At 40.1% G+C, this 23151-nt stretch overlaps 1 protein-coding gene across 3 annotated transcripts in view; it reads left to right on the top strand.

Annotated features, from left to right (window-relative positions):
• Positions 1–23151, top strand: part of iqsec3a (IQ motif and Sec7 domain ArfGEF 3a) — a 96575-nt gene that overhangs the window by 5213 nt on the left and 68211 nt on the right. For all 3 annotated transcript variants that reach the window (XM_020599508.1, XM_020599506.1, XM_020599507.1), the window contains exon 2: positions 18980–19060. The gene's annotated coding sequence lies outside the window, so the exon portion shown is untranslated. The remainder of the gene's footprint in view (positions 1–18979; positions 19061–23151) is intronic.

The raw sequence follows: 23151 nt of genomic DNA, 5'->3' as shown, positions 1-23151 counted from the left end.
AATATCTAATACATAACACGTTTTAACAGAGAACATTCCAGTTGCCTGCAGTTTGTGGTGCATGTTCTAAATTTTTATATATATTAAATATATGCTCCACGGTTTGTTGTGCTATGCTAGATAAGTGGATGGTTCGATACGTAGATTCGAAGGAGAGACAACCTGTGAATGTTTTCATGCTAAACTTACTGGCGGTGTGTATCATTAAAACATGTCCCACTGAAAAACAACAACAAACGCACCGTGCATTCGTGGATGGTGGACTTTTGAGATTGCGGAAAAACACTCTCAAAAATCCGTGTGTGCGTGGAAGGTGATTTGTGTGTGTTAGACGATCCACGCATGCGCAGGTAACAATGTGTACGTACTTTCTAAAGAACTGCACACGAAAAATCGATTTTAAGCATTTGTAAAATGTGTTTTATGTGCAGTTTGTACAGCACGCATTTGTGAACAGCATGACACACACAAATGGCTTTATACGTGCAGATTGCGCAGCACGCATTTGTGATCCTCATGACACACACACACACAAATCGCTTGTTACAGACAAAACGTTAAACACGCATTTGTAACATTTTTGATAGTATTTTATCTCCATACATCTTTGATTCAGTACAGAAAAACTGTATGTGCATAAAAACTGTCCATGGTGCTGTACTCTATGCTCTTTGCTTGCCACTGTCAAGGTCACATGAACTGCCTTTTGCCGGAGACAAACACACACACACACACACACGTACACACACACACACACACACACACACACACACACACACACACAGACACACATTGAGCCCCATCTGTTCTACTTGGCTGTGTTTGTATTGTTTCTGTTAATCCAGACTGATTTATTGTGCCATAAAATCATGATTTCTACAGAGTAATTTAGAATAATTAGCATGGACACTAGACATAGCACAGGTGCTGTCATGTAGACATAGATGAACACATAGACAAAGATATGAGTTGTACAAAATAAATTGGGGGGGGGATTCAGTAAGTGGGTTCATTCGTGGTTTACTAACCATACCCCCTGACAGTTGTGTAGACTGATGAACAGTGAGAGAAAGAGGAAAAGGAGGTGAGAGAGATCATGCTATCTACTGTCTTATCCTTAATGTAAAAGCAGCGATACATGAAAGGCAGGAGACATGATGCAGCATTGTAATTTTCACTTAGAGGACTGATACTGGTCAGACAAGATGATGCATCGCCGAGCTGTCAGTGCTACAGGAGAAGTGATCCATTTCTATTAACGGGACAAACTTATTATCCACATTTTAGCCACATGATAGCTTGTGTGAATTATGGGTGTGAGTTAGAAGGAGGAGACTGGTGTCTTCCCTTTTTGGAGAGATTTGGGGGGATAGGAATAGATGATGGGGGCGAACAACCTTGAAGAAAATCTTTATTTTGAGAAACATGCATGTTTGATTGCTTGTCGAGTTAGAGTAGAAGATCGATAGCACTATGAAGTCCAAAGGTTACGGAAAAGATTAAGCTAATGCTAGCAGCTGCTAACTGCAGATTAAACATGTCATATACAGTGGTGCCTTCAGAGGTGCTGGTAGGCGAAATTTGTAACCATAGAAATATGTTTTGAAATAGACTTTGAATTATTATTTTCAGTGATTTATATTGGCATACACAGACTAGCACGAAAACAAGATGAGGTTAAAAATCACAATATAAATAAACTATGCTTTATTTCTTACAATTTTCTGCTGTGTCGTGTGTAAATAGTAAAACTGTCTGTTTTTCAACCCTTTTGTGTGATATTATTCAGTCTTAAAGTGAAGTTTCTGCTGAATGAAAGGACAGCACGCATGTGGGGGAGGTGGTTTAAAAGATGCTAAACATGGACATAAATGAATGCAAAATGTAGCCTCTATAATATGGATTTTATTTCTATAACGTGGATAGGTTCTCATGTTAATTAGTGAACTAAGGAAACAAGGTAGCAAGCAATTAAATAAATAATCCCTGAATGTGCTGATTTCCAATTAAACCACATTTTCCCAAACTGATCTGTGTTTTACTCAAGTAACAGGGAGTAGGAAATCCATTTGCAAAGCTCTAAATGAAAAACTAAATGCTCACTCACATTGTTCCTCATATCGAGGCTGGCTTCAGCTTTGAACAGTGAATGTGGCTGAAAAACTGTCTGATGTGAGCTCCCACTTCTCAGAGAGAGTTTGAAGTGTGCCAGTTGTGGCTTGTGCGAGCTGAGGGAAGCCGCCAAGCAATCCTCCTCTTTCTTACGCCTCTCTTTGTCAACTGTGCAACACACTGGGCTCTCATTTTCTTCACATCTTTGACTCATCCCAGCCTACAAATCAGGCCTTCATCCACCTTCTTTGACTTTTCTTCTTTCCTTTTGTCTCCATCTTAATTCAGTCCTAATTTTCTTCTTCCCCACATCTCTTCCTACCTTTACTCCCCTCCTGACCAGCCTCTTCTTTTCTCCTATAATCAGCAGTTTTTGCTACAGTAGGCAGCTCTGCAGGTCGGATCAGTATTCAGCCCCATCCTCTAACTATCAGGCTGTCCACCAGTTAACCCATCTCCTGTCTGAGCTGGAGTCTTCAGTCCTGTCCTGCTCCTCTGCATGTACTTGGGTGCTTCCAAGCATCTGTGTTAAAATGAGAGAATGTGAAGGGTGGACAGTGTGTTTAGGAGGGAGTCAAATAGAGTGATGGTAAGTGTGGGTGAAGTGGTGTGTTTGTTTGTTTGTAGAGGCGTGTGCAAATCAGGCAGCAATCCTGTAGCCTGAGGTAGAAATCCCAGGGCTGTCTTATAGCTCCGGGCGCTTCTCTGCTGCTTCCCTGCCTCTCACAGACATATTAAGCTATTGCTCTTACACACAAAACACACACACCCTAACATGCCACATGCCACCTGGCAGCCTGCATGTTGTTCCACATTTGTTGCAACTCGGTGCACTCCCACCGTGCCCTTGTTTTCCTCGTACTGGTGACTGGAGCGCAGAGTGTCTGCCATCTCATATGCCTTCTCCTGCCTGTGCCTGTCTCTTTCAGGATCAGAGTGGAATGTATAGATGGCACTTAAAGCTGGAGAGTTCAGCACACACACACATATGCTTTGTAGCATGCATTACACAGCAGCCCTGCTGATTGCCTGCTGGATGCTGCTGTATCTCCCGCTCTGATGCTCTTGGATCATTGAGCCTGGAGCTTTGATCCTTGATCTACCGGTACTATACTCTTATTCTAAAGCTAGGCTATTATTTTTATCTAAATCAAGCATGCCGACTACCCACTCCCACAGGCAAAGGGAGAAGAACTGCATTGTCATAGCACAGTAAAACCTCTTAGTTTCAACTTAGTTCAACTATGAAAAGGAATGTTGTCTAACTCATCTCATTTGGAGCTGTGTTTGTGGCTGCCCAAAGTCCAAAAGTTATTGTCTCTACCAACCCATGAGGGAAATACGCAGCTTTTTGGCTGAAAAATGACATACCTTAGTAGTTGCAAACTGTATCCCTTGGTTATTTGTTGCTGGACAGATAGGATACAAGGATACAGTGGCTTTTATAAGAACCTTCTTGCTGAAATCAGCTGCCTGCTGCAGCTGAAAATGAGGCTGATGAGAGTGGTGAGAGTGAACTAAAACAATGCAGTGCAGCTTTAATTACGGTATATTTTCAGGAGGCAGTGTCAAATGACCTATTTTGTGTTGCACAATATAAGGTTGCTTTTTGAAGAGTGTACGGGTCAAATTATTTTCCCTTTCCACGAATTAAATTCCATTGTCATCCTGATCCAAAATGGATCAGTTAAACCACTTGCCGAGGTGGTCTGGGATGCATTTGACTACATATTGTTTGTGTAAACACTAATGCATTCTGATGTATCCCTGATACGGACATTATAGCAAAATATATCATCAGTGCAGGATGTGGTGATTGTTTTTTTGAAAGCGTGCCAAATGCTCCAAAAACAAACAAATAAAAAAAATGTGTGATACAAATTGTTTGATGTATTATGAAATATTTCATAATACATATCTATGTACAAATCTGACGCTTGTCTTCTTCTTGGTCTGGGAGACAACTGATCCTTATCTGGCAACAGACTGACAAAATAATTGTACACATGGCCTTTTTATTTTTAGTGGAAGTGACGCAGCAGTAACAAAATCTGAATACCTCGGAGACGCATTGAATGGTGATATGCCTTTGCTGTCCACCTGTGTTCAAATCATGAGATGCATTCTAAAACCAAGCCTACATGCAGCCAATGATGGAACACGTTTCAGAGGCATTTGCATGACTAGACCTGTAGAAAATAACAATTTTCTGTCTTTAAAGCCTGAAAGAAAAGTAAAGCTTCCCTTCACGCTTGTCTCCTATAAAACAACACTGGACGGGATTCAGAAAAATGTAGACAGGTGGATGATGGTTCTGAGAAGTTCATAAGGGCCTTTCCGTACTTTTCTTTCCCTTCCTGCCGTCACTCGAGAGGTGATGCTCTTTCCGTTGCTTTCCCTCCCCCTCAGTCTGAAATGGAATCATGTCTGCTTGATTATGACAGAGGGCGCCTCTGCTACTGCTAGAATTCAAATCATGAATATCACATTTGGTGTGTAGAGCTTTTAAATTGCTTCATTTCTCAGAGGATGTAGCTGCCGGGTGATTCCTGACTCCCTGGAAGAATATTAGCTGCTTTCACGCACAAGTTGAGCAAGACAGTCCCAGTTGTCTGTAATCCAGCCATGTGTGTTCATGTGGGTGTGTTAAGGATTGTGTTGCCTTTGTGCCGGGGTGTTAAAAAGGACTGCTGTTGTAAGGAGAGACCATAAATGGCATAATTTGGAGTCACGAAAGCTTTGTCACTTTTAGGTCTCACTGTAAAAATACAAAAGGCAGTAAACAGGGGTTTCTCTGTACCCATTTAGTAATTGCATGTGTTAGTTCTAGCCAGCAGCTTTTGATTGATGGTATGTTTTGGCTCCCTTGCTCTACTTGCTAGGTGTTTTGTTCAAAACTACAGGGTGAGAGTAATTTTGGGGAATGTAGCACCAATGTACATAGACATAAAAATTGAATGACAGGCTAAATAATTAAGGGTAAGGACATAAAACTTGCATGAAATCTACGGGGAAAGCCCACAGGGATGTGGAGACCAAATTAGACCACTTTCCTCATATCTGTGCCCCATTAGGATAAAATACAAAGTTTCTTTCCAGTGTATCTGCCTCTTTGGATGCCTACTGATCAAAATGATGGCGCAACAACCAACTGGCAGCCCTCTGTCACTTAGGCAACATGCCGAATCACTGAAAGACAGACGTGTCAGCCTCACCCCTGATGCTTCATATGACATCATCTTGTCTATGTAAATATTGCACACCCACATTGCGGTTCTGCATTGACTTCAATGTTTTTGTTGTTAGTCATGTACACTAGCTGCATAGTGATTCACCCCCGCCATGGTTGGAGGTAAATTATTCTCTCATCTGATTAATGCATTTCATTTCTTCTCCATGCAAATGAACAGTAGGCCTAATGAGCAATCAGCAGAGTGTGTGTGCCATTAGTATGCAATCTACATTATTTCAGAGTTATGACTGCAAATGGAAATGACTTCAGTGTTGTCATCTGGCATCACTCAATGTGATTGCATAATGTAAGCAGATAATTTCATTAAATAATCAAAGCTTTCCTCCTAATCCATCCCTTTTAAATTCTGTACATTCTCACTCTTTTTTATTATTGCTCTGAAATAAATGTAAGAAAATATTAAACAACTTTATTATGTTTAAAGATACATACTTCACTTTGGTATGAACACTAATCTCTTATTTTTTAGATATAAGAGGCATTACTGAAGATACAACTGCAGTATATTTTAGGGAGAGGCCACTTTAACACATGGTTACGAACAATACAATGTAAATAAGTGCACAGTTTTTCATTGTGCAAGAAAAAAGAAATCATGTGCAAATGTAATAAGTGTAGCACTTGATAACACATCCTTCATATATTTCTCTCTTAGTGGCTCTGTAATGCTGTACAACCTATTAGATCTTTCAGCACAAAATGTGCTATTAGTTGGCTATTCTGCTAACGTATGCTGTGTTGTAAGGAAATAGATGTTTTGATCTTAGACTAACACTTATACATTCTTGAAAATTATGCACATGATACAAATGTGTTGCTCCAGTTTTTGCTCACCAGCTGATGCCAACATTGTATAGTACTATTCCTCAAGGGTGGATCATGCTGTGGTGTGATTTTCACTGGTCAGCGAGCTTATGAGCTAAAGGTTCTTTGAAAGAAGGAACATTGTGCAGTTATGGAAAAATGTCCATCTGTCGGAGAGATTTCACTTTGTGAGAGCCAAGCTCTGTAAATCCCTCAACAAACAATTCTAATTGTTTTGCATTATGTGTACCAGTGTGTCTCTGTGCTTGTGTGCATGTGTGCAAAGAGTGTCAGGCATGCGGTTAAATTATGGGCTCATGCTACAGTTGAAAGGTTATCTAATTGTTTGTGATTTTTAGAGAAATAATGTGATTGTTGCTGTTAAGTGGCAGGTATTGTAGCAATAAAAAGAGATGGTCATTTACATTTCATCATGATTACTTACATTTCATTTGTATACTTTATATTAATGTTACTCAGTAATATTAATTATCAGCTTTATTGGCCATAGCTGGCCGGTTAGGGTGATAAAGACCAAATGCAGGTACAGTACAGGTAGGCCATATTTGACAGTGCGTTGATATCTGTCTGACGACGCCAAATGTTGACAGCTTTACATGTTAGCTGCTTATGCTAACAGTCACATTAGCTCCTGGACAGACTGCTTCTGCTTCACAGGCTCAAATCCTGATGGGCTTGTAAATCAACAACAGATGAGGCACCTTCCAGCTAATTACAGTGCACGCTAGCTTTACTGTATGCACACAAACACATAGCACTCTCTTGGTGTTTTATGAACAGCAAAAACATACTTCATAGCTCTCCTTTTTCAAATGTCCAATAATATCCAGGCTGGTGTTTTTTTCTTCTATAAAAACATGTCTGACCAGTATGTACAGAGAAGTAGGCATTTTTTGTTGTTTAATCAATTTTCAGAATTAGATACTGTTAAATAAATGCAGTGGTAAAATCTATTGCATGGTCGATGGCTTTGATGTAAAAATGATTAAGCACATTCCACAATAAAAATGATTTCTTTCATGCAAGGTTAGCGTTAAGGTCTCTTACTGTATGTGTATTTGTATATTTATAGTTTAGTAAATACAGGCTACACACGGCTTTTCATAAACAGTGTCATTTTAACTGATTAATGGGGTTCCTTTGTTGGTTGTTTTCTATTCAATATAAAATCTGTCTGCTAGCATTGTATACTCAAAAACACACACATATGCACACACACACACATGCAGAGGCACACACTTGCAGTGGGAAACGTCAGGTATGGTTAATTTAACGACCCAGAGTAATGTTCAAACCATCCACCTAAGGCTGTGAGGCATTGCAGAGCTGATCGAAACAGGCACAGCACGTCCAATTGGCTTCCCTGGTCAAAACACATCACACCAAGCCTCCACCATGATTGACTGTACTGCGCAAGGGGGGAAAAAAACAGGGATACACCCACTCAGCTACTAATTTACTCTTACTTGATCATTTTCATTTTTTACACTTCAACTGCTTTGATTCACAGAAAAGGATTTACTTCCGCACAAAACATACAGCCACTGTTACTGATGTAGGCAATGGGATTTTCCTCATCATGGCAAACCCTGACTGATATATGACACTCATGAGATGGATACAGACTTACAAAACAAAAACTCTGGATGTGATGAATGGAATGAACCAGCAAGTACCTGGGCGAAAGGAGGAGAATATAAGGGCTGAAGAACCAGGGGTATCGAGCAGCAGGTGGAAGCAATGAACAGTAATTTTGAACTGGGGTAAAGCTGGGGCAGGTGCGGTGATACAGGACAGGAAATTTAAAAAAATAAAAGCACTAAAACAGGAAGCAAGTACAAATCATAACACATTTCTCCATTCACTCACTCATAATTTCTACCTGACATGCAGGGATGTGGTATTGGTTGCCAGGAGCAGTTAGTATTTTTTACCAAGATCAAACATATGTTGATTTCAAAGTCAATAGTACTGTTGATTGACTTACAGAAACATAAGTACGAATTCATTGGTCTCACCTGAGCTTGTGAATGTAGGGAGGTGCTAGGCAGTTAGGAAGATGATGCATGTGGGCAGTGATGTGGAGGTCTGGAACCATCTCAACAAATTTCTTATTGCGGGTATAAATCTGATAAAATCTTCAAGCTACTAGTTGCTGTAAAAGACTTCTGCTTTCTCCCCATTGATTGCATATACAATGAATAGCATGTCACCAGGTCCTTCCACTACACAAAAGTGAAGCTAAAATATCATGAGCACGGCAGCTGCCATGTTGCTTTTGTGCAACCAGAAATTAAGTGACAGTCACAGACCACCAACCAAATCTGTCAAATCAACTGAAATACAGCTAGTTTATATAATCAAATCTGTTTGTCACTATCGGCTGTTCCGTTAGTGGTCGCCACAGCGACTCATCACACTGAGGAGTTTCATGTTGAAATTTGTGTTTTACACCGGATGCCCTTTTTGATGCAACCCTGAATTGAACCCAGGCCACAGCGGCGAGAGCGCTGAATCCTAGCCACTAGTCCACCAGGGACTAGTTTATATTATCAAATATCTTATTAAAAACAAAGTTACCAGAAAAATGATCACTTGCACAAACATCAGCGACAGAAGGCACCTCTCAAAAAATATCTTTGAGTTGTGCTAACATGGAAGAGGGTGGTTTTATGATCTAAACAACAACCAGCCACCAGGGGGCAATTGACACACGGTGGCTTCACTTCTGGGAGCTGTTATGATGTCCTTCTTATATACAGTCAGTTTTCCCTCACATGATTACAATAGCTAGAGCTCAGGCTACTACTTCATTTGCTAGCTCGGTTGCACTGAGTAACCCACCAAATACATGCATACTGTATTAGTGACATTTTAATCAGTATGAGAGTGATATCAGCTGGAGTAGTTAGCTAACACTGAATGGATTTTTTACATTTAGTACATTGGCTAAAATCTTCACCCCTCCCTAACAAATGAATTCCATTAAGTGGCTTGCTGCTGTTCTTTCTGCTCTCTTCTCTGCTTGCTTTGCCTCCTCCATCAAAAGATTTCTCTTTTAAGTGTTACTGAAGGGAGACCGACATTTGGGAGTTAACTTGAAAAAGAGTCGAAAATGTTGAGAGTCTAGAAGGGACTTTTTTGAATCTGAGGGGATGAAATCAAAACTTGACATTTACCACTGACATTTCTGATTAATTTGAGAGAACTCATGTAGCTGCTGAAAATATCCCCCAACTGCTGTCTACAAATAAAATCTTCAGATTGGCCCAATGCTTGTATAAACATTTTACCCATCACTTTTATTTCTTGATGCATAAATTCAGAGCTCTTTAGTAAGGTGGTTTCATATTTAATTCCAAATGCTGGAGTGCAACCAGGCAGGCCACAATAAGACCAATAAAGTGTGAATAAGGCTCAGATATTGCAGCTTTCCTGACCCTGTTAGAGCCAGGATTTTTAAGGTACTGAATATAAGGACAAAATGTTTTTTTTCCCTCCCCCTCTGTTGTTTTCTCTTGGGAAAATTGGTCTTTCTGGCTTGTGCATCTCCTGCTTCCTGAGGGACAGTCCATGCTGACGTAAACCTTTCAGGGAAGCTTTTAAATTTTTTTTCCACTGTGTGTGTAACAGAACTGATATGGCTTTTAGGACAGAAAAATGAAATATGTATCTGTGTGTGTGTGTGTGTGTGGCCTTGTTTATATATACTTGCGGGGATGGAACACTGGGAGCACAGTGCTTTAGGGTGAGTGGAAATCATTTGTGGGGATCGGAGATTGGGCCCCATTTGGCTTATTTGTTGAATTTAAATGAAAATGACAGGGTGTAAGGTTAAAGCAAGTTAGTGGCTTTGGTTAAGGTTAGGGGAAGGGTTAAGTGTTAGGCAAATAGTCATTCTAGTTAAGGTGAGGGTAAGTGTCCTGCAAATGAATCTAAGTCTGTGTACGGACCCGTAAGTAATGACTGCAAGGGTGTGTGTGTGTGTACACGCGTTTGTATGTGTGTAAGATTGGTGCAGTGCTCATAAAACAGATATCTGATCTATCCATCCATCCATTATCTAGACGGCTTATTCCTTAATAGGTTTGCGGAGGGGCTGGAGCCAATCCCAGCTGACATTGGGTGAGAGGCGGGGTCCACCCTGGACAGATTGCCAGTCTGTCACAGGGCTGACATGCAGACAAACAACCACACACACCCACACTCACTCCTAGGGGGTGAGTTACCAACTTAGGTTGCCAATCAACCTAAGCTGTCTTTGGACTGTGGGAAGAAGCCGGAGTACCCGGAGAGAAGCCACACGGGCACAGGGAGCACATGCAAACTCTGCACATAAAGGCCCCAGAACCTTCTTGATATCTGATATACTTCAAGGATATTTTTCAGCTAATAATCAGTTGCACAGTCCTGTTAAAAACACTATTTTCACCTGTGTTGAATATATTTCTCTCCAAAAATCTTTTAGTCTGTAAAACATACCGTAACACTTACAGTGACTGACAATTTGCAAAATCAGAGTGAAATATTACAAAAATCTTTTTTTTTTATTTATTTATCGTGGTGAGTGCTTCTATACATACTGCCATGAGAACAGTTGACTTGTGGAACCCACATAAAATACTGACTGATGTAAATAAATCTCAAGGATTGCAATGCTGATGTATTATGCCTTTTTGTCTTTTTTTCCTTTTTCAAATAAACATCTTTATTTCCTTTTGTTCTCGCCCGCAGCTGGCTGGGATTGGCTCCAGCCCCCCGTGACCCCGTTTGGGACTAAGCGGTATGGAAAATGGATGGATGTATTTCCTTTTGTAGAGTCACGTTGACTCTGACTCTAAAATGCATTTATTCAAAAATACTGCACAACAATCATGAAGTAATGGCAACAAACACAAAAATTCCTTTTTAAACAAGATGCCATACAAAGTAAAATGCCTTACTACTGTTGGCCTCATCCAAGGCAAACTCTACTTGTATTTACCATGTCTGGCCTTCGGGTGCAGACTATAATGCTATATATTATATTATTTCAGTTAGCGAACATGCTCAAAGCTTTTTTTTTGCCATTGAAATAGTCTGTGAAAACTAATCTGTCAATTATTGGGAGCTTTGATCCCCCCTCTCCTCTCTCTCTCTCTCTCTCTTTCTGTCCAGTCCTTCAAAGTGTATCACTTCACTGTGCTCAGATCATTTTCCTGCTTTGCCCTGAGTTGAATCAGCCAGAGCACTATTGACACAGTAGGAGTGCATCAACAAACTCATTAAACACAAGAACTTAAAACAAAATACAATGAAATCTTGGTGTGCAGATTACACCCTCCTTCAAACAGACGCAGTTGGTGGAAGAGTTTATAGATTTTTTATAGGTGGTATTAGTGAGCTTAGGCCACAAAGGGACTGAGTCAGTGGTGTAGAAGATCAGAAAGCAGGTCATGCGAGTTCAGTTTAATCTTCAGCGCCTGTATTGATCAAACAGTGTGCACTGTTCAAGGGTGTGTGTATGTTAGAAACTGGGGGCATGCGGTGAGGTCTTGCAAATGTTCTAATTCAAATGCATGGAGAAGAATTCATGCTGGTGTCTTGTAGAGGAAATGTTTTTGTAATCCTGAACAGGAGAAATGAGTGTATTGTCATCACAATGACTGCACGTCTTTGTATGTTAATTAGGGAATTATAGCTGCTAGTGCTGCTATAGCTACTATCACATAAGTTCAACTTGTTTTTAGCATGAACAGGTTCATGATAGATGATATGATAGCTGACCTTTGTGGTCGGGTACAGTATGTGCTACAGTATTTCTGTGGCACAGCTGTGCTTTTTAAAAGGTCCTCTCCAACTAAAATGGTTATAAAACACATGCAAGCTGTTTTCAGTGGAAAGATGGAGGTCATCGTAAAACTGAGCAGGAAGGTTGCAAAAATAACGGAGAGTAAATAGTGAGAAGCCAGAGGTAAAAACAGAATAGGCAGATGGTTAAAGTGAATCAAAAGGAAAGTGTTTTGTGTTTGTGTTTTCTCACAATACCTTCCTGTGAGGTATTTTTCTCCAAACAAGGTGGAATCAAAGATGTGAATGTCCACAGGGTATTGACACAGTTTGGCCCTGTGTGGATGTATGGCGGTTATGTGTGTGTGTGCATTGTATAAGCATTTCATCATCAGAGGCAACTAACCCCAGTGCACACTGCAACGCCTCGCCAATAACACCCATTGATTCAATTCAAATGAGCTCTGCTTTTTTCCCATAGTGCCGTCAAGAAAAAGAAGTGTCAGCAGGTTTGGAGGTTCTGGCTGTCTTTATTCATACATATGTGGATTCAGAGGCAAGAGATGTTGCCCAAACATTTAAAGAGCCAAGGGCATGCTCATTTCCAGCCATTTATGTTTAATCTTGGGTACCTCTAAAGTAGCTTTGCACCCATCATAACTCCAAATAGTCTGTAATTATTTCAGAACATTAAAACCAGAGAACCTCTTCCTAAAAACAAGAGGATAGTTTGTGGACACACACCTCCTACTGCTGGTGTTGTGTTGAAAGTGGACATCAGGATGAACCACAGCAACATTAATTATTTTGAATTTCTACCCTATCCCTACCCTATATAAATAAACAACAGTATATGTACCAATGAAAAGAGATGTGTAACACTAAACAAAGCAGGTAATTGAGAAATCCCATTTTTTTAACTGGCATAATGCAGACATAGTAACTTCTCCAGCCTTACAACACTTCTCTAACTTGCAGAAACAACGCATTAATAGACATGCAATGAACATGGGAGCTTATTTACTGCTAAGTCCTACCGTGTAGTGGAAACATCACTCCCTTTCAAGTAGCTCCAAGGTCAGTAAATCCAATCACTGCATCCAGGACCACATACAGTCCCAAAGTAGTGAAATGAATTCCAACAAGTAGCATAGTGCTGACAGTAACATCATTGATCGTTAATCCACTTGTTAACCAGTAACACATCACACGCAGCAGACACACTGGCCTCAAGCAGTCAAAACAAACAGGTACTTTTGCTTCAGAAGAATCCAGCGTTGATGAGCTGACTGCGGAGGACTTCACTGGCTGACCATAGGTTAACTGGGTGCAGTCAAAAAAACCTGCTTATAATATGTCAGTGGTGGATGTCAGGCCAGCTCACATTAATGTGCAATGGCCTGAAGATATGACCATTCAAGGAAATCCCTAAATTATCACGTAATATTTAATTTTGTTAGAAAAAAACACTCATGAGCATGAGTTTGCGAGACGTGTATAAACTGGGTTACTTCTTTATAGAAGTACTAGAACAGATGTACACCACATTTTTTGATCTTTGGGTAACGTCTGAGATGATAATCCACCGCTGTAGCATTGTAGATAAGTTAGAAAACAAGGAAAATTATGCAGTGGGCTCTTTAAGTCTAGATAAAACTAGCAGGAACAGTGTATAGACCAACATGTTTTAAAAGTGGGAGGGAAAAGCAATTAATATCTATCTGAGTTATGAATGGGTTTTTAGAGTATCTTGTTTATGTGTTGCGCATGTCAACATTATATCCTGGTTTCAGACAGTAGACATACTAATAAGCCCTTATTCCAGTTTTGAGAAACTGGGATATGCTAGCTAGTGTACTCTGATATGAAGCTGGATACTGTGGTATGTAAACACCACATCCAGGGATCTGATAATTCTCTGCCATGTGTAGTAATCAGATGGAGACAGTAAGTTGACAAATGCCAGGATTCACACAGCTAGGAATTCATTCATTGTCTACCGCTTACCAGCTAGGAATTCAATTTGTTTATCCTCAGAAAGAAGTAACTGAGATGCTGAGCAACTGAACCACACCTACACACAGACAAACAAAAGCATGGATATTATACACAGAGGAAACTGGGTTTCTCATGTTCCATGTAAACATCATATCCTAAATAAGATCAACACAAGATGCCATGTGCATGTAGTAAAATAGTAACAAAGTCATCATATCAACACAAATCCTATCATCCTAGCAAACATCATACAGTATGTAGAAGGAATAAAGTAAATTTCATACTTCTCCTAAAACACGCAGACAACTGTTCTTAAAAGGAGCTCTGTATAATTTTAGTTGCACATTGTCTGTAACAATTATACGTATTATCAGTTAAACAACTAGAAATAGTGTTCATATTGTAATGAATTCCTTCCATAATAGAATGAGGACTATTACGGTTAAAGAACACATTCCAGATGATGAATGCAGTACACTGCAGGGGCATGCGGTTCCTGAAGCCAGTGATTTTGTGTCTTTTTAAAAAATTATAGCTAGAAGGCCCAAAATACTGTTTGTTCCATTAACAGGTCTGAATGTTTATAGTTAGGGAATGTTCACATTCAGAATTACTCAGAATCAGTTTTACTGGCCAGGTGTTTTGGACACACGAGGAATTTGACTCTGGTACATCAGTAGCAGGTACTCATGTTTTTAATGCAGCAATACTTTAAGTATGAGCCAAATAGTGTAACAGACTTCGAGCGACTGACCATAATTTTTCACTATGTAAATAAAATTACAACACAATTACTAATCAAACCAGGTGGCGTTTTTTTTGTTGTTGTGTTAACCTTGTTCTGCTGAACATATGCCCCTTATTTACATGAAAAATTGTCTGGGCTGTTCCAACTCACTCACTAATCTGTGTCTCCTCAGAGACCACTGGTGTTCTTGACCTATTAAAATCAGCCACAGTGGTGTCATGGTTATTAAGGCAAACACAAATTAGTGGAGCCACTAACAAAGAAAATTAATTTGCTGTCATACCCTCCTTGCACTGCCTACTATTGTTGATGTCAAACAGCCCCTCTGCCTTCCTTTTCTGTCCTTACAGAGGAAGAGTGGAACAAAAAGAGACTAAACAATCTGTGCCATCCGTTGTGTGTTGTGTGATAAACTATTGCACTTCACAGCAGAGAGCAGAAGGAACAGACTGAGTGTTCTAGAGGGGCCACGCTCTTGCAAGAGATTTACTGTATATGAAGGCGTACAGGTCTCTGTCCTCTCCCAGGGGACAGACAGAAAGGGAGACTGACTACAGCATGGAAGATCAAAAAGCAACAGAAAGGTGATAACAGTCTCTGTCCTGTGTCCCATGTACAGAGTTAGGACATGGCATATGCAAAGTGCCTGTTCTTTTCACTGGCTACATTTTCTGATAAATAACAGTAATCAAGCGGTTTCCTTTTTTGCACAGCACAACGTGCAGGTGAGACCCCAAATAGGGGATGGGGAGTTGTAGTGTGTGCTGGAAAATCAGTGTAAAAGGGACAGAAGGAGAAAAGGTGAGTAGGGGAGGGAGAGGACATTGTAGTAAGAGATGGATGAAGATGATGTCATCTTCACTCATGACTGTCTATCAACAGTGGGTTCCAGTAAAATAGGGAATATTTTTTAAACGGTAAACAGGTCACAGCCACACTGTCACTAGCTTGTACTCAGTTTGCTATTAGTTTTTCTGTTTTTCATCACATCTGGGTAAAAGCACTTTTAATTCATAGTCATAACTGGAAAGACAAAAACTGGAAAGCTGGAAGAAATACTCAAACTAGGGATGGGCGATACCAACATTTTTCCTTTCAGTACGATACCATAAGTTTATGGTACTTTTTGCATTGATACCAATACCAATACCAATACTTTTTGCTCCTTAACTGAAAATTACTTCCAATGATAACATTCTAGAAACAAAACTGTTTGTCAGTATTTTCAGCTACATACAGTACAAGCATATGATCCTTTACGTTTGTCAACTAAATGAAAGAGTGGGGAACATGGCTTCATCCAAGATTCACATAGCTCAGTTGCATATTTGGGGTAGTTTAATAGAATAATGGTTCATTCAATTTTTAAATCATTTATAACACATTAACTGTCACCTGTACCTGGATATTCTTTGCCTTTCGTGAAACTATCCTGCAATGTCTTCTGACAGACAGCAGATGGTGCGGGGGACTTTAAGGCTTGCTGGTTGTCTTCATGGCGATGTTCAGCCTCTTTAAAAGTGTCAGGGTGTGTTGCCTTTAAATTTGGTCATGGGTGCTGCTGCCATAACCATGTGACATGGAAGAACATCTAAAATACGCCCGGGCTGGTTTTCATGCATACATTTAATAACTAAAACTCTCAGAAGTGAAAACAAATCTTATGTTTTGTATTAGCACAGTGGTACCATGATATTTAAAAAAGTATTGACTCCAAAATATCAACTGGTGGGTATCGAAGTATCGATACCTGAGCATCAATACGCCCATCCCTAGCTCAAACCAGTCCCTCTTTGTAAGCACCAAATCTGGTCATACTTCATGAAACATAACCTCCTGTTGTGGTGGGATGATCATTTATGCTGGAATCATGTGTTTTATCCCTTTGTTCCAAGGAAGTAAAAATGAGAGCACAATCAGATTTGTTCATGCAGCCATATTTCTTGTCATTTGGGGGTTCCTCCATGATATGGGGGAAGAGGCAAAATTTGTTTGTGAAACTGCAGCATCTCTCTTCTTGTGTATCTGTCCATGGCATGGACATATTCAAACCTAGTCGCTGTTTGTGTCTCTCTCCATGGTGCTGAATCAATGCAACGCTGTGTCTCTTTGTGTCTATCTCCATGGTGATGACACTCAAACTCACCTTTTTCTCTTATTTTCAAACCAACTGAACACCAACACACATCGAAACCAACCTTTTACTTCATCTGCATCTTCAGTTTGTTCCCAAATTCCATCCATCAGAATATGAAATGCTGTTCACACTTCGCTTTTAAGACTACAATGCACTGTACGTCACATTGATATTAAAGATAGCCTATAAAATTTTCTTGTAAATAAACAAGGGATGGGTTCTGCAAACTCTCTTAAATGCACAAAACTTGTTGTAATATGTTTGTTTCAGTTTGCTGACTGTTCACAAGGTCCGCATTTTTAACAATTAATCATTAGCGTAATCAAAGTCCATTAAATGGCCAAACAAGACCATCTGTTCTTCTCTGCTTATGGACAGGATTTATTCACAAAAATGAAATGAAGATGACTTTCAGATAGAGCTGCTTTTCAAAACCAGCAGACAAAAACCTAAGACAGCAGAGTGGTTTTAGAGGAGAATATAATAATAATAATACAAAAATAAGTGTTGGCATGCCTCAGGTACGAAAGGAAATGAAGGAAAACCATCTTACTTGTATCCTGACCTGCAGTAATAGTCCAGAATGATGACAAAACCTGACAATCATCAGTGACAGCAGTGACTACTTGAGAATTTAAATGAAGCCTGGTGCACAACATCAGAACTCTGCTGGCCCAACTCTAGCCTGATTGTTAAAAGACATCTGGCTGTACTAAGGCTCAGTGTTAGTAGGACTGCTGTAAATCATGCAGCAAAGCTGTCAGTGGCTCAAACCCAGACTGCAGTTGTCTTCCAACCTAACCAGCACTGGGTCAGCAATTTCATGCTACTAGGGTAATCCTGAAAGTCTCCCTATAAATAAACACCGTACCAGCATTATGTCTGGGTTGAGTAAGGTGATACGAGGGCCTGAGAATGCTGCTCTGAAGCATGGATTCAAAAGCAGCAGAGAATTTAGGTTGTGTTGTATGGGTGAGTCAGACTTTCCTTCAAACTAAGCAGAAAGGGCTAAGGCAAGGAGTCGAAAAAAACAGACACAAGGTTGAACAAATAAAACAAGGAAATACTGGAGGACCGCAGCTTTGAGATGTAGCCTAGTAGACAGTGTGACAAAATGATGAATGCTGACTCTGGAGTACTGGGGCTGATGACTAAAGGGAAGTAGGTGTGTTGGGAGGAGACTGGGCAGGATGGGAAACACACTGGGGATTGGCAGGGACTAGAATGAGAGAGTTAAGGTATGATTAGGATTAGGCAACAAAGCACCTAGTTGAAGTTAGCACCTAGTTGTTTAATAAAAAGGCGCACGCTACAGGTCTGTGGAGAGAGCCAAACTGTGTATCTTGCATGAAATCCAGACATGGTAAACACACAGAGTCGCCTCTTCTGTTGAACAAAAGCAGGCTTCTCCATGACTGTTAGTTTTGTCACAGCCATAGATAGCATATTTTTTCAGCAGTAGCTTGCTATCTATGTAATTAGGTTGAAGCTGAAAATGCTTTCTGTAGCTGGCTTTTTATTGTTTCTAGCTGACTTGTTTTAAAATAAGAAAGTTCCTAAAAATGCACGAGCTGCTGGAGTGTGAAATTTTTCAAAAGCGAGCAAGACAGAACCGCTAATGCTAAGTTACACCGTGATATCATAGCATCCACACTTCCACACAGTGGGGAATTACTACACAATGGATGTGCTATTGTAAACATCTTTTTACATAACCTGCAACCCAAAACAATTGGTTATAAAATACTGCTGGCTTTGGAATTAGTGTTGAGCTACTACTGTAGTAAGCAAGGCAACTTGCGGATTACATTAGAGCAGATAAACACAGTTTGATCCACTCTTTATACTAATACTTTTTTCTTGTTGTTTTTGGAAAGAGCTTCGACACATTGATTTATCTGAAGCATGACGAGCCTAACCTGCCCAGTTATATAGTAGTTACTAAGCTATTATTGGACAACGACTGTTTAGGGGAGGGTTTAGCGGTCAATTATTTGGGGTTAGGGTTAGGAAAATTGGACTCAAATTATATGGGAGTTACAAAAAGACATCTCAGTTTTACCATAAAATACATTATCATGTCTTTATGGTCATTTCTATTTATTCTATTATTCTGTTTCTATTCTTTTTGGCACAGCAACCAAACAGTGCTTCACCAGTTCTGCTGCCCAGCCCCAGACGCCCCTGAGGGGGAGACCTCTACTGCTTGTGTCCCCAGGTAAGACGACTGCACCCTTGCAACATCTACACAGTATTTATTTTTAATATATTTTATTTACTTTGAACAACTTTATTTTTCTTTCATTTAAATTTCAATTGCAGCCACGTATCATGCATCCTGTTAGTAGCAGTGCTGCAGCACTAACCTTTGCCAACACAACTACCCCAGCAGTGGTATCTAAATTGAAGTGGTTGTAAATGCTTCAGGTTTTTTCAGGGGATAATCTAGATTTCTTTCCCTCCATGATAACAATGAGCCAATAAGAGGGATACTCCTATGATCTTAAAATAGCCACCCGACTTGATGTGATTTGTTATTTCCACAGCGTTTGTCAGACTATCAAGATAAATGCAGTGGAGCACAGCAGTAATATCCAAATCACATCAAGATCAAATTTCTTGGACAGTGGTCAAGTCCTTGGCAGAGTTCTCTGTATGAGAACTGAACAAATGGAAAATATTACAGAGTTTAGCAGACAAAGCAGCAGACATATTTATATGTCAGATTGGCATGTGACAGTGACTGAGCTGGTGCTGCCCAAATGCAAATGTGTACAAATAGTTTGAGACTTCCAAATAGTCTTTTTAATTTCAAAAAATGATTTTCAAAACGTGCAGTGTTAGTTTGATGTAGTAAATTGCACTCACTGTCCTTTAGATTATGAAAAATGGAACAACTAATAACAAGCTGCTGTAATGATTATGCTTTAGTACAACTATTAGCTGCCCAGGCGACTTTGAGAAAGTGTAATAATGAATATTTTGTGTCAGACTGGCAATAAACAAAATTTTAAATTTGATAAACAAATAATACACAAGGTATTATCATGCCCTTTCAAGCAAAACTGACCACAGAAAATTTGTTTACCTCCTGCTTTTTTTACCCAAATTCACTCTACCACCAGAGTTTTGCAAAAAAACTGTGGCATTCATCTGGGCAACGTGCATCAATAGCAATTAAGCCATCTGCCCCAAAATGACTTATTTTTGTGGACTGCACATTGCACAGGATTGTTTTGTTACACTGACTGAGCTTGGCAGAAAAAAGCAGATAAGCAAACACATATTGATGGCAAATCATAGCCCCCACGGCGATGGACGCATTAAGTGGCAGAAGGCTGCAGACCAACAAGCACAGACGAAATAAGACGTTAAACACCTCAGAGACCTGTGCGGTGCAAAATCAAGGACAGAAATGTAGCGGGAAGGTAGAGCGGTGAATTCTCATTACTGGCTTTGTTTGCTACATTCAACAACAGCCAAAAAAATGTCATAAAACTATTTATCAGATAAACTGTAAGACAACCAGACAACTAACTCAAAACCCAAGTGTCTAGTATCTGTCATGTCTTTATTTAATACAAGTGGAGATTCCAGTAACAGTGGTTACAAGTGAACAGGAGTGACTTTCATAAGCTCAAAACTGGAGGGGAAATTGCAAAGGTAGACACACAAAAAAAGACAAGAATCAATCAGAATCCAAGACTTTGAACTTCATTTGATAGAAGCTGTTTGGCATTGTGATTGCTTTGTGCTTCGGGACCATTTACTAAAAGTACAAACAGTGCTCAACAGAAGGTCCTTGCTAACTAGTCAACACCCCCAACTCCTCAGAACCCTCCCCATCAACCTCAGAAGTAAACCACTTCAAAGCGGGACTATTTAGGGCAGAGCCAGAAAGCAGCTTGTGGTTTTGTCCCTTTTTTTTCTTGTTGCGTCTTATCTGTATTTGAAAGCTGTATTCTGTTGTTGTTGATTTCTGTATTTCCACATTGATGTTAGTGATTTGTTGATCATTTACTCATGTGGCATCCCCACGTCATGGTGACACGCCTAGCACAACACACCTCACTGCATCCATCACCATTCATTGTCACTTCATTCAGGCTTGTCTCTTCACTGTGATTACATTAAATTTGAAAGAGTCTCATATGAGCATTACCATGTAACTAAAGTGTAATTATGCAATGTAAAGCTACCATAATGCATTGATGTGTGTACTGTAGGGCTTTTCCTATGCTGAAAACTGGTGAGCCTTCTTGTTGACACATGTAATGCATCTGTGTTAACGTGAAAAAAAAAAGTTGCATGCTTTGGCTTGGCAGTGATTTGAACATAGCTCCCTTTCTCTCTGTGTGTGTATGTTAATGTATAACCCCAAATCAAAAAAAGTTGGGACAATGTGTAAAATCAAAATTAAAACTTTAAATAGTGATTTGTAACTCATCTGTGTCCTGTATTACATTGAAAACAATACAGTGGCAGATTATTAGATGTGATACCTCAACAATTTTATTCTCTGTTCCAAATAAACACTCACTTCAATTCTGATGCCTGCAACACCTTCCAAAAAGACTGGAATGGTTGATTTTCATGGCTAGTAATGTGGTAAAACAATGAAATGATGATTCCATTTGACACAGGTGATGTTAACAGGTGACCGCATCATGATTTGGTACAAACTTGGCATCCAGGAAAGGTAGAGGCATTTAGGAACAAAGATGGGCCGAAAACCGCCAGTTTGTCCACATACTGTATGTGTGAGAATATTATTGAAATATTTAAAAACAATGTTCCTCAAAGAAAGATAGGAAGGGATTTGGATATGTCACCTGCTATGGTGCGTAACATAATTAAAAGATTCAAGGAATCTAGATCTCAGTGTGTAAACAGCAAGGGCACAAGCCTAAGCTGGATGACCGTGCTCTCTGATCCCTCAGACGGCACTGCATCAAGAATCATCACTCTCCTATGAGCAATATAACCACATGGGCTCAGGATTACTGTGGCACACCTGTGTCAGACACTACAATATGTAGTTATATATAAATGCCTGTTAAAACTGTACTGTGCCAAAAGGAAGCCCTGTGTCAGCAGTTTCCAGAAGCGCAGTAGACTGCTCTGGGCTCAGAGGCATCTGGGATGGACCATCACACAGTGGAAATGTGTACTGTGTCAGACAAATCAGTATTTCAGGTCTTTTTTGGAAGGAATGGATGCCGTGTACTCCGGACCAAAGATGAAAAGGACCATCCAGACCACTGGTGGCCAATTCCAGTCCTCGAGGGCCACTGTCCTGCTTGTTTTCCAACTACCTGTGCCTGACCTGCTGTTGATTACCAGGCTCAGGTGTGTTCAGCCTGTCAGAAGCTGGAAGATACCAATTCACTTTATCTTTCCTCACTCCACTTTCATCTAAGATGGTATCTTAGTTGGAGTACAAGTTAGTTGGAAAACAAGCAGGACAGCGGCCCTCGAGGACTGGAATTGCCCACCCCTGATCCAGACTGTTACCAGCAACAGGTCCACTAGCCAGAGTCTGTCATGGTCTGGGGTTGTGTAAGTGCCCTCAGCAAAGGTAACCTAATGTTATGGCGCCGTTAATGCTAATAAATACATCGAGATTTTGGAACAACATATGCTGCCTACAAGACGACATCTTTTCCAGGGACATCTGTGCATATTTCAACAAGACAATCCAAAACCTCATACTGTGCACATTACCTAGGCATGGCTGCGGAGGTAAAGGGTGTGAGTGTTGGACTGGGCTGCCTGCAGTCCCAACCTGTCCCCAGCAGAGAATGTGTGGCGTATTTTGAAACGCAAATTGCATCAACGTAGACCCAAGACTATTGCACACCTTAAGACTTGTTTGCAGGAAGAATGGGACAAAATTACAACTGACACACTTAATTAATCACTTGGTGTCCTCAGTCCCTAAACGTCTTTTAAGTGTTGTGAAAAGGAACTGCAGCATCACACTGTGGTAAATGCTTTACTGTCCCAACTCTTTTTGGAATGTGTTGCAGGCATCAGAAATGAAGTGAGGGTTTGTTTGGAGCAAATAATAAAGTTGATGAGGTGTCGCATCAAATAATGTGCTGCTGTACTGTTTCAATGTAATACAGGACACAGATGATTGACAAATCGCTATTTTCTGTTTTAATTTTGATTTTACATACCGTCCCAACTTTTTCTGATTTGGGGTTGTACATGCGTGTGTGCCAGTGTGTCACTATGTTACACATGGCATACAGTAGATCATTTACTCTAGGAAAACACACAACACTGTGCACACCACTAGATCAG

This window comes from Monopterus albus, unplaced genomic scaffold (genome assembly GCF_001952655.1).
Source record: "Monopterus albus unplaced genomic scaffold, M_albus_1.0 scaffold41.1, whole genome shotgun sequence".
Taxonomy (NCBI): domain Eukaryota; kingdom Metazoa; phylum Chordata; class Actinopteri; order Synbranchiformes; family Synbranchidae; genus Monopterus; species Monopterus albus.
Note: the sequence above shows the minus strand (reverse complement) of the source record. Positions and strands in the feature narration are given on the sequence as shown.